Below are 25,967 nucleotides of genomic sequence, written 5' to 3'. Positions count from 1 at the left end.
TCAAATCAACTTCTTTTACTTGTAAAATGCCCAGCCTTAGGTATTTTGTTATGGCAACAAAAAATGGATTTAGATAGTTGATTACTTTCCTCCATTTTTCTTCCCTCCTGCAGTGAACATAATGGCCACATATTCCAGTTGATGTACTCACCACAAAAAAGGGGGTCTACCCTGGTCCATGTTGAACTTAACTAGATCAGACTAAAACTTTGCTATGTTGAGCAAAACATTAATATTTGGAAATTCATTTATTATATCATCCCCTTATAATAGCATTATTCTGACCAATGCAAACTAAGAGTCCTTCATATGAAAGTGAATCCTTGAACAAAATGTATTCACTTCTTTATTTAGTTTTGAAAATAAGATATGCAATTATCAATCTTTATTTTCCTTTGCTATCTGTGTGTATGTCAATGTAAACAGATTGACTCCACACAAAGAAAATGTTAATGCATTGTTTTTCAGTGCAAAACACATAATTCTAACTTGGCATGCTAGTAATTTATTTTATTTAAAATAATGAAGAAATAAAACTTTTTAATAAAATTCATGTTATTTAATTTTCTACAATAGAAGAGATTTTCAAACATGATTAATGGGAAAATAGAGTAGGAAATAAATATTCTATAGTTTCCTGTGAATTTTTTTATCTTGTTTGCACCTTGAACTGTATGACTTTCATCACTTAGATAAACCTATGACTTGAAATGTTGGCTCATTATGGATGACACAAAAGTGTCACATTGTCCTTTATTTTGTAGTTGATAATAAATCTTGAAAGTAAGATAATCATTTCAATTAGGTTCCAAGCAGAGACTAGAAAGCATAGTTATCAACATGTACAGAACATAATCAGATTAAGTTGTCATATTTTGGTTACATTAATGTTGTTAAATTGACATAATAGTCATTATAAGCGGATGCTCTTTCCTGAAATCAGTTATTGCCTAAAAGATTTTAGCAATTACAGTTGTATTCATTAGCCCACCTGTATCTATACTTTTTTCCAACTCATTAATATTATTCTCACTTTCCATTGCCTAAAGTCATGAAGCCAAGTAAAGTTATAAAATAAAATTTCACCTTCTTGCCTTGTTAGAAGAAGTGCCACATTATTCATCCACCACACAAATTGTGTTGACCTTCCTCATGAAAATTAATGCCCTCCAAGTTTCTACTTTGAGAGGATTCTTTGTGTTTAATAGTGATTGCTCTCAACTTGGAGTTGGGGGGGAGTGTTCCCTTAGTCTTATGCTTTGGCACATACTCATCCATAATACTCACCCTGAAGTATTGACTCTGCTATAGATCATTTCTCCTTTCATAGCTCCTTGGTGCTCAAAGATGTGTATATCTCTGATTATTCTTTTGTCACCTAAGGAGAAAATGGTGTAGTGAGGTATCAACTGATAGGAAAACAAAAAAAGTTAAAGGGGGGGGGGCAGAAAAAAAAACACTTTGATATTGTGATAGCCAGTTTAATGTTAGAAGACAGTGTAAATATTTGTATGTCCTGGGATTGAAGGCTGATTTTATAACTTGAGCAAAATCATTTCAACTTCAGTGACCTTAGTTTGCTCATCTTTACTACAATAAGCTTATAGTGTGCTCATCTTTACTACAAGCTCCAGGGTGCTGGATTGGAAAAGGATAATTATTTGGAATGGGAAGAGGTAGAGCAAATAGAATGATGGGTTTTATGTTGAAAAAATAGATCAACTTTCCATGGATGATGTTTCAAACAGAACAAACCTTAGTTCTAAGGGACTCTTTTTTGTTGTTTTGTTCTGTATACTAGTCATTTATGCATATACTTATAGAGAAATTGATTTTAAATAGATAGATAATATATAGTTAGAGTGAAAGAATAAAAAATAAAGACAGTTTAGATTTTTTTACTTCATTATTCTTATGTTCAAAATAAGGATACTAATTTTATTTACCATCTTCCTAGCAGTGTTCAGACTAATTAGTACTCATGCAAAAGGAATTTGAAAAGGAAAAATATCATTTAACTGCTGAAGAGTACTTTTTCTGCTTTGGTTTTAAAATGCCTCACTCTTCATTATTTTTTGTAAATTTCCTGTGATGTATGTCACAGAATTTATAAACACTGTGAAATAACTGATGGTATGTGACAAATAACAATCTGGATAAAGTATTACTTTCACCACTCAAGATTGATTAGGTTGCATGGAAAAGCATTACCTGGAATTTCCTATAGGAACATTTTAATATGGGTATGCAACTGAATTAACAAAGATGGCCTTCTTATGTATAATGATAAAGTGTTCTATAAATCAGACCTAAATTAAAAGTAAATACATACCTAGCAAGATGTCCTTTCTTAATTATTCTTCTGTGACTTAAAAGATGAATATTTTATTTGGGCACTAGGTTAAGTATGGAATTACATAGGGTCTTCTTCTAATGCTGCAGGCAAAGTCACTTTAGAGTGCATCAAAGAGCTATGGGAAAGTTTAGACTTGCTTTCATAAAATTAAGACTTTGCAGCATGCCACAGTAAAGAAAATAATATTAAAGAAATAATGCTTACCAAGTGAGAAACGACAATTTTACTGGCTGACTTACGATGATAACCTTTGCCAAATGGTGAAAACCTACATCTCCTATGGTTGGCTAGTACATTATTGCTTGATTTAACTCTCTTTTTTATTGTTCAAAGGACAAAGTAAAGCAGTTACAACAATATTTTGTATTATAAATATTTTCTTTTAAGATTATCTGTAGATCCAAAATTATTTTCTCCAAGTAAAAGTTCTAATGAGTAATATTATTGGGTCTACTATATTAAGAATATATAATACCTCTACTTGATAAACAAATGAGTACATGTGAAGAAATACACTAAAGTAATAATAACACCAGGAATATAGCATTATAATTTCAAAAGTAATTGAAAAACAATCATGGAAGTAATTGCTACCTTAAATTCATTTCTTAGAGTACTGACTTTTATATTTCTAAATGGTATATATTTTCAGAGTTGAAATGTATTATTTCCAAAATGATTATGTAAAATAATCAATAACTATGTCTCTATGAAAAGATTTCAGGGTTTCAAAACATTAATAGTGTGCATTTTCTATTTAAAATTTTAAATACACTACTTTTCTTCAGAGAAATATCATGAGTCAACACACTTAATGATAGAGCTCTTTCCTACTTTTTTGTTTGTAAGAACCAATAAAAATAATAATAAATGTATTCATTTTCTCCTTAGCACACTTATAACTATCGTATCAAAATATGTCATTGAAGAAAATGATGCTGTCACCTGCAAATAATAAACACATGCAAACAGAACTCTTTAAATATTAATTTTGTATATGTGTATATAAATTCTTAAAAGTTTAGAAAATGTTTAAAATAATCTATAAATGCATATGAGGCACTGAGATAGCAAATATTTTAGAAATTTCCAATTAGTAATTACTGATTTAGTAACTTCTAATACTGAATGAAGTAATCAAATCCTCATTCAGAAAGATTACCTTCATAATATTTTGGATACTAATATGCTCTTAAAATATAAAAATTAAAAGATAAGGTATTTTCTAGAGAATCAAGTTGTCCTCCGGGGAATTTACCTCACCAGAGAGTTGGGTTTTTGGCCAGAAGAAAGGGGAAGAAAATAACATGAAGTTGAAGTGGATAAAAGAAAGACATGACCTTAGAAAGCAGGGTCACTGACAGGAGTGAATTGTAGTGATGATGGAGAAAGTGGGATGACTTTAAAGAATAACTAGGGATCAAAAATGAGCTGAGAGAGTGAGAATGGGGCGATACAGAGTGGTCTAAAGTATATTAAGTATATTTGGGTCATATTTATTTCCTATTCCTATTAGTGGCTTAAACAGCACAGATTTACTATCTTACACTTCTAGGGAACAGAAGTCCAAACTAGCTTTCACTAGGCTAAAATCATGGTGCTGGCAGGACTGCCCTCTTCCCGCAGGCTTCAGGGGAGAATCTACTGCCTTTCCTTTTTCAGGTTCTAGAGGCACCTTTGTTCCATCTTCAAATCCAAAAATGTAACATCTTCAAATCTTTCTCTGACTTGGACCCTTCTGTTTCTCTCTTATTAGGACTCATATGGTTGTATTTGTACCCATTCAAATAATCCAGAATAATATCCCTACCTTAAAATTCTGGACTTCCTCAAATATATCTACAAGTCCCTTTTGCCAATAAAGTGACATAGTCACAGTTTCTGGAGACTAAGATATGAACATCTTTGGTCAAGGAACATAGTCTTCAGGCTACCCAAGTGGGTAAGTTGAAGTTTTCACCAAAGTTAGACATCAAGATCAAAAACACAAAGTAGAGGAATATATTAAGAATAATAGTTTCAATTCTCATTCTTTCTTGTATTGCAAGTGGCTATGTTAGCTGAAAGTTTAGCTGAATTCTCCATAGTTATCTGCAGGTTATCTTCTTTCCTCAAAAACAAGTTGGTCCAGGGGTAAGAGCTATCTTAGGAAGACAGCAGACTCTATTTCCTCAAAAGCTCTTTTTCTGTATTTGATTTAATCCTCATCATCATCATCATTATTATTACTGCCATCATCATTGTTATCCCTTCCTATAATTTTAATTATTTTTCTCTTTGTGATGTCATTATCAAACAGTAAAGGCAACTCAATAACTCCAAAATCAAGAACTTAGAGAAAAATCTAGTTGGAACTTCTATGGATTTATTCACCTAGAAACTGTTCATTGTGGGCTTACCATGTGCCAAGCACAATTCTAGGCACTGGGGGTACAGTTAGCAAAGCAAATGAAGCTCCTGTCCTCATGAAATTTATGTTTTTGTGAATCAAGACAGATAATAAAATAAACAAGGAAACAAATAATTTGGCAACTGAGAATCAGTGTTATGAAGAAATATAAAGCAAATTGAAGGAATAGTTTTGCTGAGTGTGTATGTGTGTATGCTCCCTATTTAAAATAGGATTATCAGTGAAGGCATTACATAAGAGTAGAGACTCGGGAAAAAAAAAAAGAGGAAAAAACCAAACAGGATAATATCTGAAGGGAGAACACTCTAAGCAGAGGAGAAAGAAGCTCTTTAGCACAGCTGTATGGTAAATATGAAGGACAGTAGGAGAGCAAGACTTAGATGAATATGCAGGACTTAATTTAATAGATGGCAAGAGGAGTGGTACAAGATGATGTCAGAGTATGATGAGGGAGAGAGACAGCAGACAGCGTACAGGCTCTGGTAAAGACACTGGCTTTATGTTAAGTGGCATGAATTATTTTGAGCACAGAAACAACGGCTTCTGACTGACTTTTTAAGGGAATGATTCTGGTTGTGTACAGAGAATACAGAAAAGGAGCAGGAGTAGAAGCACTTATATTAGGAGGCTTTGTTGCAAGCAAAGAGGATGATAGATTAGATCAAGGGAAAAACAGCAGAAGTGGGGAGAAATTTCAGATAATTTCGAAGCATAGCCTGATGAACTGGTTGTTGAATGTAAGAAAAAAATGAGTTAAGATGATACCAGTATCTGTTCAAATAAAGTCCCTTTCTAATGAAATGCAAAGTCTACATGTGAAATAAGTTTAGGGCAGGAAATGTAATGAGTCACTTAAAGACCTATAAAATCTGAGAAGAATATTGAATATGTCAGTAGAGAGATCAAGTAGGCAGTAGATGTGGATCTGTATAGTTCAGCAGAGAGCAGGGGCTAGAGAGATGGGTTTTGTAGACATCAACATTGAGGTAATATGTGAAGCCATGAAATTTATGGTATTACTGGAGTGTGGAGAAGGGAGAAAGGTCCCAGGACTGATCCCTGAGCATTTTTAATGTTAGATGTCACAATGCAAAGAAAATCAAGGAGAAAATAAGTAAAGTGTTTTAAAAAGGAAGTAATGATCATTGGAGATTAATCGTGGTGATAAGTTAAAAAAAAAAGAGATGAGGACTGATAAACAACTATTAGAGAACAAGATTTAAAACCCTGTCACACTAAGACTATTGTTTTTGCACAGAATGCAAGAATATTTAGGATAGTTTGTTGGTGGCTAATAAAGATTAGGGGTGTGAAGCTTTTATCACCCTGTACTCCCAACCTAGCTTTGGTACCTTGCTGGAAAACAATCATTGCAAAATGCAAAGTGAACATTCTATGTCAAACCTAGAAAATTTCCTTCATCTTAAACAACCTGCATGGAGGATATTAGCCTCCTCACCCCTAAGAATATTACAAGAATGTTATTAGAGCATTTTCTTAATACTTAGAAACGTATAATCTCTGTAAGAACATGTATTAACCCCCTAGCAGGAATTTCTATCTTTTATTTCTGACTCTTCATTTCATACTGGACTTATTCCCTAACTCTAAAGTACTGTTGAAAAATATAATGCAAGTCACAAATATATATATTTTTAATTGTTTTACTGAACACATTTTAAAAACCTAAGTTTGACTACTATGGTTGATAATAACATTAGCATGGAGTTAATGTCTGCAGAAAGCAAGACATGGTGCCCCAAATTTATAAGCATATAGATGAAAAGTCCATGGTCTTGATTCCATGCCAAAGTCAAAATGGAATTCTCTTTTCTGGAAATTGTAAAAAAAAAAAAAAAAAAAAAAGTTACTCATTAAAATATAATTTTAAGAAGTATTCTTTATTTTTTTTTAAAGAGAGAGTGAGAGAGGAGAGAGAGAGAGAGAATTTTTAATATTTATTTTTTAGTTCTCGGCGGACACAACATCTTTGTTGGTATGTGGTGCTGAGGATCGAACCCAGGCCGCACGCATGCCAGGCGAGTGCGCTACCTCTAGAGCCACATCCCCAGCCCCCAAGAAGTATTCTTTTCTAAATTCAGACTCTGTATCCACCTAAGCTGCTTGAACCCTTTTCGTGTTGACATCGCATTCTACTTATTTCTGGAAACTAGAAGAAATTTTTAAAAAACGTTTTTCAGTTCTAAAGAATTAGAATATTTGTCTTGAGAAGTGTTTTTTTTTAAGAGAGAGGGAAAGAGAGAAAGAGAGAGAGAGAGAATTTTTAATATTTATTTTTCAGTTTTCGGCAGACACAACATCTTTGTTTGTATGTGGTGTTGAGGATCGAACCTGGGCCCACGCATGTCAGGCGAGCATGCTACCATTTGAGCCACATCCCCAGCCCCTTGAGAAGTGTTTTTGATGAGAAATAAATGCTCCAATTTGTCCCACATGAAATTGCAGATTCTGAATTTACAGAAACTATATCATGCAGAAATCCCAAGCCAAGACAGATTCTAAACAGAGTTACCTGTATAAACAAATATAAGTATATTTATAATTTACTTCCATGATCCAGAAAGTATGGACTCCCACAGAAAAGAACAACAACAAAAATTTTTAGAGTCAAAAGTGATAAAGTATACCAGGGTAAAATTTGTCTCCGAAAAGCGTCAGACACAGGAAAATGGATTAATAATAATAAAAACTTCAGATTAACAGGATAAAAAGATATTCTAAAATTATAATGGTTTATTAAGAAAAGAAGATGTGAAATAAAATCATAATGGAAAAAATAGAATACCATGCTATAAGAAGCAGCAGATTGGAATCAATCAAATAAGAACTTGAGGAAATCACAACTAAAACCATGGAAATGAAGATTTCAAGGAAGAGGTTTTTAAGTGCCATCAGAAGAATGAAATAATAAGCTACAAGTTTCATTTGAGTAAATCATCCAGAATGCAGCAGAGAAAGATAAAGAAATGAAAAATAGGAAAGATAAGTTAAGACACAGTGGAGGGAAGGATTAAAATTCTATCATAGTCGATTAGGAATTCTAGAAGGAAACACTAGAAGGAACAATGGAAGGCAGGCAGCACTCTTGGAGATAATGCCTAATAAGAAGAATAAAAGATATAATTATTTTTTGTGTCCAACAAGGCCTGAGTAGAATACATAAAGGTAAGTCTGAACTAATATGCATAATAGAAAAACTTTAGAAGACCCAAGCAAAAATTTTTTTAAGTCTACAGAAACTTAAAAATTGCTTACCAAGAGTCAACAGTTAGACTAACAGCATATTTGTTAACAATAACAAAAACAGAAGAAAATAATGAAATAAAATAATGAAGGCCCTGAAACAAAATAGCTTTCTTTAAAGGTACCCACAAAATGGGGTCTTAATTAGAATATGATATATTCTATGCTTGTATAATTTTATTGAAATGGATTCTATGAAGAACCCCTAAAAAATAATATACACAAGTAACCTCTGATTGAAGAATTAGATCAAAGTAAAGACATTTTAAACTCCCAAAGACTGAAAGAATTTACATCTCAAAGAGAAATCCTCTGAAATAACTAGTAACAATGGACTTAAATATTTAAGATTGAACCAGGAAGGAAATTGAACTCAGAACAAAGATGCATTTCAAGATGTGTGGAGATGCAGGAAAGAATGATGGACTAAGAATCAGTGAAATATAAATAGGAATGACTGTAAAAAAATAGCAACAAGCTAATTTGGGGATGTTTAAATATAAAATACTAGACATTCATAAAAAATGAAGAGATGTCATCAGTGCTAAATTGTTCCTTTGCTTAGAATTTGATTTCCTTCTTATTTCACTCCACTCTCCTGACTTGGACAGCTTCAGTATGGGTGACCTTGAGGGACAAGTACATGGACTCTATTCCAGAAGGTGATTGTGATTTGGTATAAAACCATCATTTGGATATTAGCATCATTAACTTGGATATGTAAATTTCTTTGCATTTTGGCTTATCATTCTACTCTATTTGTATAATAATAATTTAGCTGATATTTATTGTTTATTCTATGGCAAGTAATCTGCAAGCATTTTACCAACTAATCTAATCCTATATGATTGGTGTAATCAAGACCCATTTTACAGATTGAGAAACTAAGATTAGATTTTCTAATCTTCCTGCGATGATACAGTAGCACTAGAAGTGTCAGGATTTAAGGTATAGCTCCAAAGTATGTTCTCTTGATTATCAAGCTAAATTGCTTCTCATGATAGTAGGCTACATGGGAGTAAATCTGGACACCTCCACGTGTGAGCTGTGTGACCCCTGGCAAAATAGGAAATCTGGGTGCGAAATACTAAGAAAGGATGATAAAGTGTTTTGATTTTTTTAACTAAAATTTAAAAAATTTTTAAACAGTTTAGAATTATAAGACATCAAAGATATTAAAAATGAGTTTCCATTTATCCCACATCCTGTTCACCCAACTTTTGGTGTGGTACTATGTTAACCATCTCCTACTCACCCTGTTGGTGCAGTAGGACTTCTTGCCCTAAGATTATGGGGGTGGTCAACCCACAACACTTGCCATTGTGTAATGAGATTGACAGGAGTATATCAGTCACATATGTTCACAGCCTAGAGGTGGGGTACACTGTTTGCCATGAAGGACAATACAGAAATTGCTCTTAGAAATACAATGGACAGAAGGGCTATAGGAAGCAGGCTTTGTAGGATAAAGTAGATGGGATGCCCCTGGTTCCATCCCAGTAAGTGACTTGTTTGTTGGGATATTTCTATGGACTGCCAAGGAACTGAAACTTGCTGTTCTGGGATAAGAAGGCATGAGACCTGGTCTGGTTGATTAGGAGGTTTGTTTGACTGGAGACCTTGTCTATTAGGAGAGGAGAAATGTATAGATAGGCCATTTGGAGACCTCTGGATTTTATCATCTCTCAAAGAAGCACATAGTTTAGAGCCTTAATTGTAGGCCCTGTACTGCAGGTAAATATGAAATTAATGAAACAATATTAATTTATTATTATTAATTAAAACTCATACTTTAATCAACTCTTCTTGGTTTGCACTTCATGTCTTTTCTCCCTTCCAGCATCTCATTCAAGGCAACACATTAAATTTAGTCACTTTGTTTCCTTGCACTCCTATGGGCTGTGATGAGTTCTCAAACATTCCTTGATTCTGACCTTAAGAGTTTTGAGAAATATTGTAAAAATGTCCCTCAGTTGGACTTTCTATGATTTTTTTTTTCATAATTAGACTGGATTTGGGGTTTTGGGGAGGGAAACTGCAGAGATAAAATGTCATTCTCATCACATTATGTTACAGGTACTAACAACATAGTCAACTAAAAAGGCTGACATTGACCTTGAACAAGGGATTAGGGTAGATTTTCAGATTTCTTTACAGTAAATTTATTTTTAATCCTCCTTTATTCATACAAAAATATTCACAAGGAAGTCCGAATGTACCATCCACATTTAAAGACTGAGAAATTATGTACCATCTCCTTGAGAGCAGAGTATCTAACTAAACTATTTGGAATTTTTCTGTATGAGAGATTTGTCTAACCCCCCCCCCAGATTATTTATTTATTTATGTTAGTGTGGACTCAAGAATACTAATTTTCTTTTACTTTAAGGTATAACATGATAGTAGGTCTTTTATCTCATTATTCAAATTATTTCAGCTTTGTTCACTAAAAGCTCTTTCATTGACTCCTGGGAGGAGTTTTTTAAACCCTTCCTTAAATTCTAGAAAAGCACGATGTTCTAGGCTCATCTTTTTCCTGTCTCAGTCATAGAATCAGTCATTTCTCCAAAGGGCCCTCATTTTGTTTATTGTAGAATGGTATTAGAAATAAAAACCTGAACACTAGATATAATCATTGCTATTGGGTGTCATTGCTTCTAAGACTTCTCAGACTACAAAGCAAAAAAAAATATATATATATATATATATATATATTTTATATATATATATATATACACACACACACACACACACATACACACACAGATGTGTATATATACTAATCTATGTGTATATATACTAATCTATGTATATATGTATATATGTATATCTATAAATATTTCTGTGTATAACCATCTAAATCTATTTTAATCTAAGTGTGAGCTCATACTGATGTATCCAAATCTGATCCATTTCTGTATAGATCATTGCTGCTTTCTTCTCTTGCTTGTCTCTGAGCACCCACTCGAACACTGAGAAATCTGGCTCCCATCATTCACTATCCATTTGTTTAATTGTCCAGTTTCTGTTTATGTGTATGGTGATCTCAGAGTTGCTAACCTCTATTCCATGAATAAGACTGTTACCAACTGGAATGCAGGGCTTATAATCTTCCTTTGCCTTTAGTCTTTCAAATTGCCCTTATTTTACATCAGTTAGATCAACCCTTCCTCATCTCACTCTGTCTCTTCAGTAATGTCATTTCATACATTTGCAATTGTTAAATAATTTCATCATGCTCTATAATCAATCATGTCATCCCTTTATCTCCTTAGTGTTTTTTATTTGCATACATTAAGATTCATTTTTCAGATGTAAATTCTATGAGTTTTTACAAATGCTTATGTATGAGTTTTGAAAATGCATGTTGTCATATGTTATTGTTACAATATCACAGAATAGTTTCCCTATCTTAAAAATTACTGTTTCATCTATTCAAACTCTTCCCAGCTTTTCTTAAAACCCAGAAACCTACTGATCTGTATATAAATCTCTAGAATTTTGTCTTTTTCATGTTACATAAACAGAAACTGTGTGCAATATGCAGATTTCAGATAAGATTCTTTCACTTAGAAATGTGGGCTGGGGCTGAGGCTGGGGTTCAGTGGCAGAGTACTTACTTGCCTAGCATGTGTGAGGCACTGGGTTCAATCCTTAGCACCGCATACAAAAATAAGCAAATAAAGGAATGCTGTCTATCTACAACTACAAAAAAATAAATAAATAAAAAAGAAATGTGGATTAAAGATTTATTCATATCTTTTATGTGTCTTCATAGTTCATTTATTTTTATCACTGAATTATACTCCATTTTATGCTTGCACCACAGTTTATCTATTTACCTATTGAAAACTTTATTGGATGCTCCAGCTTTAAGCAGTTGTGAATAAGGCTGCAATAAATATTTGTATGCAGACTCTTGTGTAGAGGTAAGTTTTAAGTCAGTTGGTTAACTTCCTGGAACTACAGTTGCCCTTTGTAAGACCATTTAGTTTTGTAAGAACCTGCCATAGTGATTGCATTATTTTGTATCCAAGAAGTTTTAAATGAGGATTCCTGTTGTTCCACATTTTGCCATCAACTGTTATAATCACTTTTATTAATATTAGCCAGGCTAATAGAGGTTCATGATATGTCTTTATTATCATTAGTAATCTACAAATGATTTTGAACACATTTTTATGTGCTTGCAAAATTGCCACTTGGAAATCTTCTTTGGTACCTGTTCAGATTTTTTGCCTATTTTTTATTTGTTTGCATGCTTTCTCATAGTTGAGTTTTAAAAGACTTTTCATATTTTGATAAATATTTATGAGACATATGTTTTGTTAATATTTTCTCCTCATCTTCTGTAGTTTTCACTTTTATTGTCTTAACAGTGTTTTTAAGAGACTAGAAGTTTTGAATTTTAATAAATAATATTTTTCATAGTTGTGCTTTTGGAATTATAGCTAATATTGATTATCAAACAAAAATTCACATGGATTTGCTTTCATTTTTCTATAAAATTTTTGGTTTTGAACTTCATATTTAGGTACATTTTAAATTTGTGTGTGTGTGTGTGTGTGTGTGTGTGTGTAAGGTCTTCATGTTTTTCTTTTCCAATTGTTACTGCACCATTCATTGAAAGAAAGATTTTTCTTTCTCTGTTGAATTTCCTTTTTGCCTTGTTAAAAATCAATAGACTGCATTTATTTGAGTTTATTTCTGGACTCTTTCTTCTGTTCCATTGATCCAAGTATGTACTCTTTAGACAATACCACACTGCCCTAATTACTGTAGCTTTATAGTAAGTCTTGACATTGACTACCATGAATCCTCTTCAGTATATGTTGGCTATTATGGTCTTTTGCCTTTCCAAATAAGTTTTAAAACATCTTTTTAATATCAACAAAATAGTTTTTGATTGTGGTCGCTTTTTTTTTTTTTCAGTTTTCGGTGGACACAACATCTTTATTTTTTTATTTTTATGTGGTGCTGAGGATCAAACCCAGTGCCCTGCACATGCCATGTGAGCGCATTACCGCTTGAGCCACATCCCAGCCCGATTGTGGTTTCTTTTTACTTATAAATCCAGTTGGAAAGAATTAGCAACTTAAAAATATTGAGTCTTCTAATCCATGAAAAGAAAAATCTCTCCATTTATTTAGATCTTTGATTTATTTTATCAGTGTTTTATAGTTTTACATAGAGACCTTTATATATTTTGTTATTTTATGTTACTATGTATTTTATATTTTATGCTACTCTAATTTTTTTTTAATTTCAAATTCAAATCTGTCATTGCTAGCAAACAGGAAAGCAATGGACTCTTTAGTGTTGACTTTGTATCCTGCAGCCTTGCTGTTCTTGGTTAATTCTTCTAGTTTTTTTTTTTTTTGAAGATAATTGTTTGTTTTTTCTACACAGATAATATCATATGTTAATGAAAAGGATTTTATTTTTTCCCTTTCCAATATTCATGCCTTTTCATTCTTTTTCTTCTCCTGTTACTAGATAGAACTTCCAGTATTATATTAGAGTGATTAAAGAGAACATCCTTCTCTGCCTGTCTTAGACAGTAGGTATCTGGTCTTTCACAAAAAGATAGAGTGTGAGGCAAGTGTTTTCTACAAACTATATCAAGTTTAGGAAATTCTCTATTTTTGGTTTGGTATAGGTTTTGCATCAGTATTGGATTTTTTCAAGTACTTTTCCTGCATACTTGCTATATCATAGTTTTTTCTTTTCCATAGTCTATTGATATGATGTATTTCATTAATTGATTATTTAATATTGAACTAGCATTGACCAACAGAAATTATTTCCAAATAACTGTGGTTTATAACCTATTTTATACATTGTTAGATGTAATTTCCTAGAATTGGTTGATGATATTTACATCTATGTTCATGAATGCTATTGATCTATAGTTTTCTTTTATTGTAATGCCATTGTATGGTTTTAGAATTATAGTGATGCTTGGCCCAGATAAAGAGTTAGGAAGTATTGTTTTGGGCCTGGTATTTTCATTTTTAGAAAGTTATTATTGACTAATTCCTTAAATAGACATGGATCTATCCAAGTTGCCCTTTACTCTGTTTGAATTTTGATAGTTTATGTCTTTCATTAGCCTTGAATTGTTTACATTTTTCTTTTATTATCATATGAATGTTTCTATCATCAATACTGAGGTCAATTCTTTGGAGTACATCATAAGTGATTTGTATATTTTTATTTCTTGATTAATTTGGTGAGAGATTTATTCATTTAATTCATCTATCAAAGAACTAATTTTCAGTTTTATTGATTTTTTTCTTATTTTCCCATGTTTAATTTCACTTGTATATGCTCTTTTATTATTTCTTTCCTTTTCCTTGCCTTATGTCTTTACTTTCCTAAGGTGAAAATTTTGATTATTCATTTTAAACCTTCTTTCTTTTCAAGTGTATGAATTTATTACACAATATGGCCTATCTTGATGAATGTTCCACGTGAGCTTGAGAAGAATATTTCTTCTAGTTTCATTTGGAAGGGAATATTCTAAAAATGTCAATTAAGTCAAATTGATTGATGATGCTATTCAGGTCAACTACATCCTTACTGATTTTCTGCCTGCTTGATCTCTCAATTATTGGCAGAGGGATTTTGCAGTCGCTAAATCTAACAGCGAGCTGTTTGTTGCTCCTTTTAGTTATATTGGTTTTACCTTATATACTTTGATGCTCTTTGGTTAAGTGCATACACATTTAGCATTGCTATATTTTCTTGATGAATTAATCCCAGTATCATTAGATAATGCCTTACATATTACTAAAAAATTTCCATGTTTTGAAGTCAGCTTTGTACAAAATTTCTGTAGCTATTCCAGCTTTCAATAAATGTTAACCACTTGTAATTAGACTATAAGTACTTTGAGAGGGTAGAAAATGTGTTTGCTTATGTTAATTAATAATTGATATTTTTAAGTCACACAGTATCTAAAATACTATTAAGCATAGGAATACATAATAGTAAAAGCTTTTTGATAGGGTAATAAGGATTACTAAATTTTATAAATAGGGAGAAGAATAAGATTTTGATAAAAATTTCTAAATTCCCATGAGATATACATATTTTCCAATGTGCTAAAAATGACTTGTTAATGTTTACATTAGCAAATTTAGAAAAGACTACTTTAAATGGTAAAATGTGTCTTCCTAGGTGACATGATATTTTTAACTGTTGCACAATTAATAAAGTAAATAAAACTAAAAATAATGACACTTCTTACTTAATTAATTGAGATTGGATTAAATATGCTTTACCAGTGTAGGAGGTCTGAATAATACTATATTTCTGTTCATTGACTAATAAGTGTGAATCTTTTGGAGTCCAACTAAATTTCAAAAGATCAGATGTAAGAACTGAAAATTGTCCACAGTGGAAGGAAAATTGTTCTAATAAACCTTTCTCACTCTAGTTTTAAATTATCCCCAAAGAGCTTTATTATTTAAACCTTCCTAGTTCAACCGAGAATGAAACAGTCAATAGATTTTTTTCTAGAGTGCACATGAAAGTACATTCTCACTTGTTCTTACAATAAAATTCTAATGAATTAAGGGGAAAGATATTAGAATAACATGTACAGAATTCATTTCAAATTTAGAAATAGTAGGTGCTAACCTGATCATGCAAATTGTTTTATTCTTTGAGGAAGACAGTATGTTCCCCAAATGAAGGAGGGGATTCTGTTCAAGACTTGATGTGAGCATTCCCTAACTACACATGAGCTTACTGCAAGCCAAATGCAAGAACTTACTTCAGATGCACAGCTGAGATATGCAAAAGTAGAGAAAGAGAAACTGCTGATCCAGGCTAATGATGACTGGACAAAGGTGACCATTTTAATGGGGTGAGATTGAGAAATGCTGTGTAATCTGTGATTTCAAGTACACACATACAACAGGAAGGGCACGAAAGATACATGTTTCGTTATTCAGGAGCTTGAGTATCCCTTCTTTTTATGCCATTATTTCTGGTGCTTTTCTCCACAGACCTCATTTCCAGGGGAAATGGGAAGAAAGACAACTGGAAAAGAAAGGGAGGAAACAAAACTTATCTAGTTAAGAAAATTTACTTCTATCATAGGTTTTATGTTCAAGGGAACACCTAAGAAGAAAAACCTCCAATAGCAAACTCTCTAGAATCCATCATAGCAAATCTATAATTGCAACTTAAGATGAAGGCTCAGGCTCCCTTGCACAGCCAGCAGGAAATGCTATCCATCAATCTATCTTCCCATCAGCCTGACTAATGACATTGTAAAGAGGCTCCTCTGTGATATTTGTTCATCATTTGCTTTCAACAAAAATAGACATACAAGTTGTAAATACAGAAGGAGCAATATCCAGTAAAGGCAAAAGAAATAAATTTCAGTAAAACAATGATTACACCTACAAGGACATACAAAATTGTGTCTTGCCTCTGAAAATAGAAGGTAAAATCATGAGAAACCTAATTGTGTGCTTTGAAAATGGAATGGGAAATGTGCTTCTGCACAGATGATGTGTTAATATTGTCACAGAATCAAAATGCTCCTGAGCATATTGTATCCTGGGGAGGCTTATGAGTATCAGAACAGCTGGAAACTCCTAGTTTAATTAGAATTATTAAGAGCAACAGTGTCCATTCAGTATTTGAGTTTTTTATGCCTAAACCTGCTTTGGGGAAAATGTTCAATACATAGGCCAGACTTGCTTAAAAAGAAAAACATGTAAATATGGACACAGAAATACAGTCTACCACCTCTTTACTTTAGTTAATTTTAATGATAAATAATTCCCCAAATAAACATATGACCCAGCTCTGGCAAACTCAGAACTTTGTGAATTTAATTTATAAAGAAATGACCCAAAACCACACATTCTTCCTCATTGCTGCAGATATACAATACCACTATTTGCAAAATGTACTAGAACCCAGATTTTTGAAATAATATCTGTATATATAGTAGATTATGATTATCTATACACTTTTAGTGAGCAAATATTGCCTGGATTATACATATTACATAATAATATGCAAATTATTCTATTTATCTTTTAAGAGGAGTAATTATTATAAAATCTACCTCAAATCTTCAATACTGTTTTAAAGTCCTCAGAAATTCAGAGCATTATTCCAAATGATAAGAAGTAAGTTGGCAGGAGGTAGTTTATGCTATGGATAACAAATTTAGTATTTAATTTTCACAATTAGAATATACAAGAAAGTATTATTGTATTTTTTTTCTAAAAACAATCTGACATTTCAGAAACAACCAAACTAAACACCTTTTAAAAACAATGAAATCATTCATTAAATGTATATTTCAGAAAATGTTGGATAAGAATCTAGTCAATTTTTCCCTAGTAGAGAAGAAAATCACTTCCTGAAGACAGAGTCTTTGTTTTATTGCTTTTATTTTCAATTTAGGGAGGTTTATTTTAGCAGGTAATAGGAATTCATGCACTTTTTAAATCAGTGATCAGATATGTTTTGCCAATTAAGTCTGATTGCTCCTTTTTACATTCCCCCATACAGACTGAAAATTATATGCTATTTAGAAGTATAGATTTTTAAGTATTATGTTAATGTTGGAATACTCAAGTAAATATAAGCCGATCATGCTATACACTCAGTTGTGACAAATTTGAGTTGAGACACTTTTTGTCTTGTTTTCTTAAGGAATGTAGGCAGATAAAATATTTTCAGAAATCAAAAGAGTGGTACTTGCTATTCATATGGCTCAAAAAAGGTACCCTGGATATATTTCTTCTTATAAAGACTACATATATAAAACATGAGTAACCACACTTAAGAAATTCAGTATTTATAACTAGAAATAGGTTAAGATACTAACAATTCTACATGCAGTACTTTTTCCTGGGTACCTTCACTCAGGGAATATTGTATATTTTAAGTGTTTGTCATGCATTTTCTCATTTACTCTCATAACCTACCCCTGCCCCATTTTATAGGTAAGGAACATAGACCCTAGAAGATTAAATCATGTGGCCAAAGTCATAATGCTAATAAAAAGCAAAGTCAATATTTGATCCCAGATAGTGTGGCTTCAGAGTTGACATTTTAATTATTGAGCTGTATTACATCCAATGTATCACACCCAGCAGTAGGGTTGCCAAATTTAGCAAATATAAATACAGGACTTTCAGTTAAGGTTGCCAGATAAAATGTAGGACTAAACTTGCATGGAAAACACTTACACAGACATTATTGGTTATTCATCTGGAATGCAGACTTAACTGGTTGTCCTGTATTTTATTTGACAAGTATACCCTAAAAAGACATTTAAATAAATAACAGTTTTCCCTACTCTGTGTACCACTGGTAAAGAGATATTGCTATACCTATTGCGGGGACACACAACTAAATCAGTCAGGGTCACTCCAAGTGAATTCGAGCTGACTAAATAAAGACACAGACACAGAAAACACCTTTTTCTTTGGTTCAGTGACCACTCCTCAGCCACAGATCCCACAAGGGGGGCAAGGCAGGCAAAAAAGAGGAGGAGCATGCCTGGAAACTGGGTTTTATCAATGGGGGCAGTAATCCATGAAACATTCTATAAAAAAAAAGGGGGGAAAGTAGGATTACAACAAACAAGTGGGAGTAATCCAACCCTATTGGTTGATGCCCACTCCCTGAGCTGCACCTTTCCTATCTGGGGAGGTAAAGTTCACCTGTATTGCAATGGGTGCAATACCAGTCCAGTACCTCTTTACTCAGGACTTAAAGGTTTGTACATAGTGCCTGTCCAGGGTGGCTCCTGACCACCTACCATAAAATTATGTGTATTTTAATATTTTAATTACTTTTCCTTTTTTTGTATGATATTTCATAGATGCTAACAGTTATTGTTTAGATTAATATAGCACTTTTATTCCCAATTTTTTTTGTAGATTTGCCTCTACTTTAGAAAAAGATAGTATAAAGAAAAGTGTTTATTGGAGAATAGGTCCTCCTTCCTCCATGTAGCCTGAGGTCTTTTAACCTTAACCTCACCTCCTTGTAAACATACTGACAGATCTTACTGGTTGCAAGATAAAAGAGGGTTCTCTGGGTCCTCCATATCCTGTTAACAAGTTATGTCAACTCTCTCTGGATTGCTTATTTTACACAAACTGACATATTTTGATTTATTAAACACACACACACCAAAAAATATTGTTTTGAGGATGTCTTTCTCAAGAAGACATTTCTAAGGTCTGAAATAGAGACCCTAAAACTAACGGGTATCTTTAAGCTAACTTCTGTGTTATGTAGTTAACACTTCTCCCTCCAAACCCAAAATGCATCGCAGTGTTGGAAAGAGATTTAGGAATCTGTGCCTGACTGATTTCTGGTCTGCTAGACACTGACATAGTGTTACATGTGACTCTGTTCACTGTTAGTAAACCTGTTTCTTGTGAGTCTGATTGACAGTTCAACCCTGTGTGACAGTGTAGATGCACAATCACATGTTTTCTGCATTAGGAAGAATAAACTAGTTTCTTTTCATATCTCCCTATAGACAGACAAATTTAGGAACTATTCTTTAATCTTCTATATCCTTTGCCTACGGAAGAAGATTATATAATATACAACTAGGAGTGAAATGTAGTTTCCATCATTGTTCAGTCCTTTTTGGACTATTCTGGTCAACAACTACATAGAGATTTATTCATAGGCTTCTCATTTCATAAGGAAATGATAGCATCCTAGTAGGTGAATCCAAGTCATTTCAATTTGAAATAGTATGCATGACTATGATTCTATGTTTTATGATCACTATAAGAAGGCATATTTATCAAGCAAAATAAGACATAAGAAATTTGCTGAAATCTCAACAAATACCTAGCAAATGGGATGGAATAATTATCTTCAGGCTATTTTAGTAGGGATTAAATAAAATAATTTGAAACACCTGCTTAGTAAAGTATCTGTCACTTAGTAAAAATTCATTAAGTGGTATGTAAATCTCACTTTTTAAAAAATCACAGTCTTCTTATGAGGAGTTAATAATCTAGTTGATTATGAAACTATTTTAAAAACTTACCAGGTAGTATAAGATACACATCAAATGAGGAATTTAGAAGACCATGACCTACTAACTCATTGAGGGATTATATGGACTGTGGGTTGGTTTTGAGAAATGGCGCTAACCTACATGAGTTAGAGCCCTGTAACTACCACTAAAACTACCCCTTTCAAGATACACTCTCTTGGGCAGATTATAATATCCCAATTTCTCAGTGTCCTCATTTACAAAATGGGGATACTGATAGTTATTCACAAGAGAAATTTGCTTTAAGGAATTATATAGGCAGAATGTCCAACACAGAGTAAACACTGGTTACTATCAGCTATTATTATCATTGGAACTATTTTTTCTTATATGTGGTAATTTTTTTGGTTTATTAACCTTCTGTTTTAGGAAGGATAGGTAATAATTTCAAATGAATCACTTTTTGTGAATTGTCTAATAAGTTAAGTGAGAACCTATTGTAAAAGAATGGGGTTAAGTTTCACTTTCTTGATTCACTTAAAAGTCAATCAATTAAGAGTATCAGAAAAGACTTTTTTTTTTTTTTGCTTTAAACTGCACAGAGATAAGAAGAACTGGAGAAATCACTGAATTAGAGAAATGGTGAACCAGAGATGGGGACTAAATATTGTAAAGGCTGAATTTGCAAAGAAAATAAGTGAATATTAGGCTGTTGTGAACCATTATTTCTCCTAATTTCTCAGAAGGCACTAACTTTATCACCACCTCTGTTAGCTTTCCAGCACCATAAGAAATACCTGAGATAATCAATTCATCAATAGGACAGTTTCATTTTGGCTCACAGTCTAGAAGTTTCTAGTCTAGGATCATTGGTCCTATTGATTCTGGGTCTATGGTCAGGTAGCACAACGTGGTGGGAGAATGTGGTGGATCAAAACCATTCACTCATGATGGGGAGACCAAAAGAAGAAGTGACAGGAGTTCCATTATCCTCTTCAAGGGCCTGTCTCCAATGACCTAAGGAGCTCCAACAAGGTCCCATACCCCAAGCCTTCCAATAGTGCCACCCTGGGAATCCAGCCTTTACTACAGGGACCTTGGGGGACACTTAAGAACAAACCATAACACCACCTGTCTTAAAGAGTTACATTATAATATCTAAGAGATAGAGAAATAAAATTAGTAAGAAGGCTACCATGAAGTAAGCAGAAAGAGAAAATAAATTGGCTTTGTAGATCTTGCTTTCTTGTCTAGGTAACTCATAGTTGCTTAAGAGAATGACCACTTTGAAATATAACAGTTGCTTAATATAAAAGAATAGCTTCTAAAAAACTATGTTTCAAATAAGAAAACTCTGTAGTGCTGTGCTATGAAGATCATTTAAAAGTTCAAAAGTCCTACTATCCACTAGCAACTAATTATCTGAAAAGGAAATTAAGAATACAATCCCCTTTACAATGAAATAGTAAAATACTTAGGAGTAAATTTAATTAATGTGGTGACAGACTTATACACCAAAGACTATAAAACGCTGATAAATGAAATGGAAGAAAGCACGAATAAATGAAAAGGTATCCATACTTGTGAATATGAAGATGAATATGAATATGTTTTAACATTATTAAAACATCCTTACCACCCAAAGTAATCTACAGATGCACAATGGCATTTTTCAGAAATTTTTAAAAAATCAATGCTAAAATTTATGAAGGGACATAAAAAGCTAAAAATAGCCAAAACAATCTTGAGAAAACAAAAAAAAATGGAGGTATCATATTTGCTGATATTAAGAATACATTACAAAGCTACAGTAATTAAAACAGTATGGTACTGACATAGAAAGAGAAATAACGACCAATAGATCTTAATAGGGAGCCCTTAAATAAATTCACACACATGGACAGTAAGCTGATCTTTGACAGGAAGAATACCCTGGAATACCCAAGGGCAAATGATAGTTTCCTCAACAGTTGGCTGCAGGGCAACTGGATATCACAGAATGAATGTGGATCTTTATCTTGTACTATATATAAAAATCAACTCAAAATGGATTAAAGGCTCAAGAAAAAAAACTGTAAAACTCCTAGAAGAAAATAGGGAAAGAGCTTTCATGATATTGAATGATTTCTAGAATACAACACCAAAAATATAGGTAACAAAGGCAAAATTAGACAAGTGATAAGATATCATTTGATAAGATTTTTACACCAAAGAAAGCAATTAGTAAGGTGAAAAGCCAGGAGAAAATATTTGCAAGTTCTATATCCAAAAAGGAATGAATAATATCCAAAACATACGAGGAATTCCTACAAGCAAGAGAAAAAAATTAAACATATTTTAAAAATGGACAATAAATAATAAGAAAATATAAAAATGGCCAACAGGGATATAAAAAGTACTTGATATCCTTAAATATTAATGAAATGCAAAGCAAAGCCATAATAAAAAGTTACCTCGTACTTGTTTGGATGGCCATTACCTATAAAATGAAATATAACAAGTTTTGGCAAAGATGTGAAAAATAATACAGTATTATTGGAAATGCAAAACAGTAAAGCTCTTACAGAAAACAGTAAGGAGTTTCCTCACAAAAATTAATACCCTTATTTTCCAGCTCTCCCAGTTATAGCCATTTAAACAAGGAATTGAAATTGGCATCTCAAAGAGATTGTTATACTCTCATGTTGACTGAAACACTATTCACTATAGCAAAGATGTGTAAACCTAAATATCCATTAACAGATGAAGAAAATATTATATATAAATGGAATATTATTCAGCATTTAAACACACGGGAATCTTGCCACATGTAATAATATGAATGAAACTTGAGAACACTGCGCAAAGTGAGATAAGTCAGAAACAGAAAAACCAATATTGCATGATTCCCCTTAAATGAGACACCTAAGTGGCAAACTCATAAAGACAGAGAGAATAGTGGTGTTGTCAAGGGCTAGAGGGAGAGAGGAGTGGAGAGCTGCTGTTCAAGGAATATAAAGTTTCAGCGATTCAAGCTGATCAAGTTCAAAGGTCTGCTGTACAACATTGTACTTATAATCAACAGTAACGTATTGTGCACTTAAGAGGGTAGATCTCATGGTAAATGCTCTTATGACAATTTAAAAAATTCAAGTCCTACAATTCTATTGCCATTGTGATTTCTATCTCTACTAAGCACAGTGTAGACAGATTCAGGTAAACCAGAGGGTTTGTCCAAATGATGAAAGGTCGTCAAGGAAGTCCATGGACATATGAGAAACTACACACTTTATTAACTCTCTGTAGGTGGCGCTTGGAATGTATAATCCTGCCTACTTTCTAGGCCTCGGTTTCTTCATCTGTATGACAAGGATGAGGAATAAGATTGTCTACAAAAGCTACTCTTTGATTCCATGAAGTCCCAGCTGAATTAAAATGTCATGACCTAAAGGAAATGATCTCCAGGCAAGTATACCCAGGAGAACATTCAGACAAGAGTTATTTTAGAAGGTCGGGGCTGCTGACAAGGCCACAGTCAGGTCGAATCACTGCAGAAAACTAATATCCTACATGGGTAGCAATGCTCAACACAGAGAAGTTGATTTTTATCAGTCACAGTTTAAAAAAGATGTTTTCAACTACTCTGAAAGGAACAGTTTCTGACATTCTGGTTGACTCAAAAAAAAAAAAGGCAAAATGCTGAGTTTGTAGATAAAATAATCTCTTTTCCTAAATGAACAACTAAGTAAAAAAAGAACTTAAAAATCTCTGGGCTAACAAAATGAAGAGACAGGCTGAGATATTCATAGTGATTTTACCCTCATTTATAATAGCCCATCTTTTCACATGAAAATTGTCATTCTTCCGGATGCTGTACCTAGGACCAGCAAGGAGAACATAGTTAACTGCCTCCAAGAAGTATGTTCTAACAATCTTCATAAAATCACAGATACTTTTTTAAACTTGAAAAATCTCATTTGACTTAATTTTTAAGTGAATTCCTTTATCATGCCCTTTGTAGCCCCATCTTATTGGAATATATTGAATTAATTTTATTCTTTTTTTTAAAGAGAGAGAGAGAGACAGAGAGAGAGAATTTTAATACTTATTTTTAGTTTTCGGAGGACACAACATCTTTTTTTGTATATGGTGCTGAGGTTCGAACCCAGCGCCACACACATGCCAGGTGAGCGCGCTACCACTTGAGCCACATCCCCAGCCATTAATTTTATTCTCTATCATGTATTTTATAATAATGTAGGCTGTTATAATTGTTATTTACATATACTAAATATAACAGTAATATTAATTAATGATATACTAATAAAATGTTTTAATACATTTTAAAATACATAAATACAAAATTGACACATAAATATCTTATATTAGTATATTAATTTCAAAGAGAACTAAACAGTCACCATGGAAAAGAAGATTCTGAAGCACTGAAATTTTTTTATGTCCTTAATCTATTTTCTTAATTAGTCTACCCATCAAAGGTCTCCCAGTCTATATGATTTTTCTCTGTCATTAGCAGAAATAAGCTGTTATTTCAGAATCAAAAAATATGCTGATGATTTGAGAGATTGGATGAAATTTTGATGCTTAAGAAGAAAGATGAAAAAAGAAAGAAGTCAGTAATTATGATACTTTGTTACAGATTGGGAAGTAAATTCATCCTAACTTTCAGGAAGTTGGTTTCCATTTTTATAACTGCCACTTGTGTGTCATACAATTACATTTTTTTACTCTGGGTCCCTGGAGCCCAGAAGTGGTCAAGGAAATAGTTCAAAGGCATCTCTGTGTGCTGCACTGTATCGCTGCATCGCCCTGTAGGATGTAGTTGATCAGTATGCATGATCTCATTGACTCAGTGCCTCCATTTCTGAAACTCTACAAGTAAATAATAGTAATTAGGGCTGGGGCTGTAGTTTAGTGGAAAAGCTGCTGGCCTAGCATGTATGAGGTAGTGGGTTCGATCCTTAGCACTGCACAGAAATAAATAATATAAGGGCATTTTGTCCATCTGCAATTACCAAATAAATAAATAAATAAATAAAGATTATAATGTTAACTAGGCAAAAGACTGTTTGTATGAACTTTTTCATTTGAACACACACACACACACACACACACACACACACACTTATTATCTCAGGCAAACATTTAACCATGAATTAGTGAATGGATTAAAATACAACCATTAAGATCATAGATAGAAGATGATATAGTAACATAAAAAGTAAAAATGATATGTTAAATTGTTAAAAACATGAGATAAAAGTCTATTGCTGCATGATTAAAATGATGTCCAAATTTCTTGTGAAAAAATATAAGAAAAAAAAATCTCCCAAACTCAAACCATAATGTGTAGATAACGGGATTAAGATTGAAATATTTTCCTATGTGCCAGAAAAGTTCTTTTAAAGAATTTGAGTTAGATAAAAATAGAATTTTTAAAAAAGAGAGTGAAATTATATAATAATTCAAAATGAATTCCCCCAACTAAAACATGGAATACCAAAGAATTATCAAATAAATAAAATCAAGACTTTTAGGCTGGGCTACCCCTCCTCCTTTCTTACCCAGCCTCCTTACAGACTCATGAAGTCTGAGTTATGGGATACATAATGGCCTCCATGGAACATAGTACAAACAAATAAAACCTAAATGCCCTGTCTTAGAAAATCACCATGTTCTGTTAATTTTTAAAATCCCCCAAACCCTGATTATTTAAATATTAGTGACAGAGCCAGGAGCAAACTAACTCTCTTGAGCTCTTTTGTTCTTTCATCTCTGTATCTATTTCACTATAAACTAGTGCACAAGCTTGGGGAAAAAAACGTGGAGGAATAAATAAAACATAGAGTGTCTTGCAACAAGCCAAGATATTAAGGCTTATCTTACATTGTTTTCCTGAAATCAGTAAAGACACTTCTTCTCAAGTATGG

The sequence above is a fragment of the Ictidomys tridecemlineatus genome, chromosome 1 (genome assembly GCF_052094955.1).
Source record: "Ictidomys tridecemlineatus isolate mIctTri1 chromosome 1, mIctTri1.hap1, whole genome shotgun sequence".
Lineage (NCBI taxonomy): Eukaryota > Metazoa > Chordata > Mammalia > Rodentia > Sciuridae > Ictidomys > Ictidomys tridecemlineatus.
This window is presented reverse-complemented; position numbering follows the sequence as displayed.